The sequence below is a fragment of the Bombyx mandarina genome, chromosome A1 (genome assembly GCF_030267445.1).
Source record: "Bombyx mandarina strain Sakado chromosome A1, ASM3026744v2".
In the NCBI taxonomy this organism is placed as follows: domain Eukaryota; kingdom Metazoa; phylum Arthropoda; class Insecta; order Lepidoptera; family Bombycidae; genus Bombyx; species Bombyx mandarina.
In genome coordinates, this window is record NC_143234.1 from 17,679,477 (window position 1) to 17,685,476 (window position 6,000).

Below are 6,000 nucleotides of genomic sequence, written 5' to 3' on the forward strand. Positions count from 1 at the left end.
ACCATTCGCGTTACTTTTGTCTTTAAGTCTGTGTTGCTAATATGACTAGTAACATCAACCTCAGTCACACAAGAACTTACACGCGACAAACATTCATCACCTTTCTTAAAGAATAGTACAGCACCTTCACGTACTAACATCACAAAATTTTGTAGGTATTCTTGTCCTATAATTAATCTATAGGGCTTGGACCCATTCGGTTCCACATGAAAAAATACATTGGTATAGCATCGTTCATCAATAACAATACACGCAAAGATTTTCCCGTACGACCTTACTTGATAGAGTCCTACCTAGTCCAGATAAAATACTCTTTCCACAGATCTTCCGACATCAAATTTACGTCGCTACTCGTATCTAATATTGCACTTGTTAATCTTTCACCTATTTTCACCGATTTTAATAGTGTATTTTGGTTATGTTGCCGGTCACGTCGTTTATTTACAACCTGCATGACGTCGTTGTCATTAGAGTTGTCGTCCTTCATCTTGCAAATTTCTTCATGGCCGCATGCTTTCCTCTGATTTTCCGACGAAGCCGCTCCAAACGCAGCAGATTGTTTTTTCGGTTCTACATCGGACTGTTTTAGCAATGAATGCATTTGGACCCGTTGATTGGCTGATTGGACAGCTCTCGGTAGCTGTTTTACCGACGCTTTCGTGAAACTCGAACTTTCAGTACATCCTATGTTAGAATTGGTGCACTTGGAACTAATATGACTAAATTCATTGCACCTGAAATACTTAATTCCATTTCGGCATGTACTAGCTCTATGATATTTTCCTCCACAATCATAACAGCGCTGGCCTGCTTCTGATGTGGAATCTTTAACCGATACCGTTCCAGTTCATTTAACATACTGTTCAGCATCTTGTTTGGGAGATTTCTTTCTAATACTTTTATACAGCAACAACTTTTCTTTGAGCACGCAGCAAGCTGGCAGATTTTGTAAGTCTGGTTTTTAATATATTAGCAACTTTACCTGATCTTTATTTTTTAAACAATCACTATACAATTCTACAGTATCAATAATGTTTTCTGTTGTTTCTTTGGAACCATCCATTATAGAAATTAATGATGTTGTCGTTCTTAACTCAAAGATTTTATTTTGCAAAAAATATATATTTTAAGCTTGATTTAGTGAAGTTTGAAGTGACAATTCAATTTTTTCTCCTAATACTTTAAGGATGAGTTTATCCGATTCTAAAGAAATTTTATGATCGGGAATAATACTCATAATATTTTTATAAGAACAATATAGCTGTTTATCCTTTAATATTTTTTCATGTACAATAATTTTATATTGTTTTTTTTTTTAGATCCCAATTTCCTTAAATATGTTTGTATGTCAGTTAACTCACATAAAATTTGTTCTACATTTGCTTCCATAATTTGTTTATTGACATTAAAATATGCTCACTAATTATAAACTAAATTTAAAGTTCAATAAAAAATCAATGACGGAACCTTGTTCTGGAGGCGTCATAAGTAGCGCGCAAAAACACAAACATTGCACTTTTAGCTTTACATCCGCATACGCATTCTTCTAAGAAGCATTAACTCTCTTATCTGTCTAGTACTTTTTCATAACCAAAAGTACAACCATAAGAAAAAGTATGATTAATCCCAAGGCCGACAATAATAGGATGTTGTTTCTTTGGATATGAGACTCTATAATGGTATTCTCTCCAATAATCATCTCCTTTATTTCTTGTTTATTATTTCTGTTGCCCATTGTAATAATTATAATAAATATATAATTTTGCTGTCTTCAAACGACGTTGTCAGTGCAGTGGTTGGCGTCATTATCTTAAAATTTATAACATTTATAATTTAAAAATCTTAACTTCGTACACTGAGGCACACAGAAATTAGCAGATCTCGCTTATTTGTTAGTCGCGCCGTCGCCCGGTACCTGGCGCGAAACTCGATACCTATGGGATTGCGCATGGCAGCGTCGCCATGGGGTGTGGGGGGTAGAGATTGTTAATTGAAACACGTATTGTCTGTACGACGACTTTTATTATACTGACTTACACACTGTACAGCATTTATCATTAATGAGTATTTTACTCTTCTCGAAAAGACACTCCACGAACTAAATCTTTCGGATCCCAAACGAATCTGGAATCTCGATGAAACTTCTGTTTGTCTCAATCCCACAAAAACGAAAATTGTATGCGCCATAGGGGAGCCTTGTACACGAACAACATGCGGAAGCGCTAAAGAAAAAATTACAGTGATGACCACTGTAAATGCAGCGGGACAAAAATTTGACCTCCTGATTGTATTTAAGGGCAAACACATGTAGAAACAGTGAAGGAGTTAGAGAATCCTGAAAAATACGATTTAGATCTTGCGTATGCAGCTAGCAAACGAGCTGGATGGAAACACATATTTTTTATGATTACATGTTAGAAGTAATTATACATAATTTGGGTAAAGACAGGCCCGTATTATTGCTGTGTGATGGACATGTCAGTTGTTATGTCGATGACAAAGTGGTAGCTTTAGCAGTAGAAAACAACATCACCATATTGAAGCTTCCTGTACATACATCACATTTATTGACTTGGTTGTGTTCAAATCTTTTAAAACAATTTGGGATAAAAACCTCGTAAAATGGCATCGTCAAAACGTTGGAATCAAAGCAAGAAAACAAAATTTTGATAAAATGCTTGCTGAAGCGTGGCAGGAAACCAAACCACAAGTAATCCGAAATGGCTTTAAAAAAGGTGGCATTTACCCTTTTAATCCTGCAGTTATACCAAAGCACAAATATGAATGCGAGATGTCAAAAACACATGGTTCCAAAAAAAAGGGTTTACAAGTGAAATCTTTAAAACAGATATGTGTAGATAAAATAAATAAAATCATATCGTATGACAGCTCTTGTATACCAAACAATAACATTTTTTACACTGAACGGACAATGCCAAGTATGGAGCTGAAAGTCCGCAATGCCCTGCAATGCCCAAATTGCAGCTCTATGCCATATGATAATTCAAATTCAAATTCAAAATCATTTATTTCAACTTAGATGTCAGTATGACACACTTGTTGAATGTCAAAATACAAATAACAATGTTAACTCTACCACCGGTTCCAAAAAAAGCCACAGTCCTGAGAAGAACCGGCGAAACAAACTCAGCGGGCTTTTTTTTTCTTTTTGTTTTTTCTCAAATATTTTCTTTTTTTTTAAATAAATAGAAATATTCACAATAAAAGAAAAAACAAGTCTAAAAAAATAATAATAATAATGAAAAATGAAAAGGCCAGGAGCGAGCGCCTCATTCCCACGTAGTGCCATCTAGTAAATAATCCTTAACTTTATAATATGCCTTGTTGCACAGACGTTCCTTAACAGTTTTCTTAAATCTATGAACAGGTAGTAGTTGAACGTTTAGTGGGATCTTGTTGAAAAGCTGTACACCCAGCCCCCTAAAAGAGTTGCTTATTTTCTTAATTCGAGCCGCCGGCAACGCAAGCCTATGTTTGTTCCTAGTGTTCACATTGTGCAAATCGCAGACTCTGGGGAATTCTTCAATGTTTTTACGCACGTACAATAAATTTTCAAAAATGTATTGGGACGCTAAAGTTAGAATTTTGATTTCCTTAAACTTGTCCCTCAAGGATTCCCTCGGGTGCATATTATAAATAGCACGAATAGCCCTCTTCTGCAGGATGAAAATCGTTTCGACATCGGCAGCATTGCCCCATAGCAAAATGCCATAGGACATAACACTATGAAAATAACTAAAATAAACCAAGCGTGCCGTATCTTCATTAATATACATTCGTATTTTTTTTACCGCAAACGCTGCAGAACTAAGCCTACTCGCTAACTTGCATATGTGAGGACCCCACTGCAGCTTAGAATCAACTGTTATACCAAGAAAAACTGTCGAATCCACAAGCTCCAGTGTCTCTCCACTTACAGTAATATTAGTGTCAACTTGTCTAACATTAGGTGTGGTAAATTTTATACATTTTGTTTTTTTGTTATTTAATAACAGATTATTAACACTAAACCAATGTACCACGCGCGAGATAGCATCATTCACATCGTCATAATCTTCCAAATGTCGTTTAATTTTAAACAATAATGATGTATCATCAGCGAATAATACGACCTCGTGACGGGTTTCAATAAACTTAGGTAAATCATTGATATATACAAGAAATAGGAAGGGACCCAATATGGAACCCTGAGGAACACCCATATTAAGTAAGACACCGGAAGATCTCGTTCCTTTAACGTCTACCTTTTGGATTCTTCCGGATAAATAAGATTTAATAAGTTCTAATGAAACGCCCCTAATACCATAATGGTGTAATTTCGTCAACAATGTATTATGCTCAACACAATCAAAAGCTTTAGATAAGTCGCAGAAAACCCCAAGGGCATTATGCGACTCTTCCCAAGCCTGAAAAATATTTTTAATGAGATCTACACCTGCATCAATAGTTGACCGACCTCTAGTGAATCCATATTGTTTGTTATGAAGCAGGTTATTGGAATTGAAGTGGTTCAAAAGTTGTTCCAGAATAATTTTTTCAAAAATTTTACTCAATGTAGGTAGTACTGAAATGGGCCTAAAGTTAGAGGGGTCAAAAGTACTACCAGATTTAAATAACGGTATTATTTTACTATATTTCATTAGATCAGGAAACACACCACCATCAATACAGTCATTAAATATTGTAGCAAGGTAAGGTGCAATTATATCAATAATGGATTTTATAACATTAATTGAAATTCCCCATAAATCACCAGTTTTCTTAATATTAATGAGCTTGAAATTATCAATTATGTCCTTTATATCAATATTTGTGAACTTAAAGTTAACACTGCATTTATCAACATGATTTTGCAGTAATGATTCGGCGACGGTAGGAGATGAAATTAAAGATTTTGTGGTAGAAGCTGGGATATCAGCAAAGTAGTGCTCAAAGGCACTGGCCACTTCTTGATGAGAAGTTATTATTCGATTATTGATTTTTAAAGTTAATTCAGCATTGCTGTTTCTGACATTCCCAGTCTCCCTATTAATGATATTCCAAGTCATTTTAATTTTGTCAGGTGCATTTTTTATAAGATTGCCTAAGTGCAATGACTTGGCCAATGTACAGACTTTTTTAAACAGCTTGGAATATTTAGAGACATACTCATGAAATGACTTATTATGATTATATGATTTTTCATGATAGAGATCGTATAATCTCTGCCTACTTTTGTGAATTCCAACAGTCGCCCATTCATTGAATGATCTTTTATTATGTAAGATCAGAGTTTTAGAAGTAAAGATGGCACTAAATTCAGAACTAATAACATTAAATAAATCCATGTAATGAACATTAGGATCTTCACTATAACAAACATTCGGAATTTTTGCCAAAACTTTACCTCTAAGCTTCTCCAAACGTCTAATATTAATAGGAACAAACGGTAGCTTTCTTGTACTATTAACATCTGAAACAGATTTAATTTTAAAAGATAAGAATTGTCCACTGTGGTCTGAACTTAAATGATTAATAATGCATTTATGTAAAGGTTTTACATTTGTGAAAATATTATCTATACAGGTTGCCGATGTGCTAGTTATTCTTGTGGGCTCTGAAAATAGATTGCTAAGGTTATATGATTTTAACAATGTTCTGAGTCTAATAGTGGCATTTGTATTTTCTAATAAATTTATATTAAAATCACCACAAATAAAAACATGTTTATTAGAAACAGAAAGCTTTAATAAAACACGTTCCATTATATTTTCAAAAAAATCATATAACGAATTCGGGGGCCTGTACACACTTACAACAATGAATCGCTCAAGCTCTACACATGCCATTTCAATAATCCGTTCCACAGAGAGGCTCACAATGTCTCTACGTTCCTTACATTTATAATCTTTATTAACAATGATCAGTGAGCCACCTCGTATAGCATTCTCTCTGCAGAAGGAACTTACAACCTGGTGATTTTTAAAATTACAATTTAAT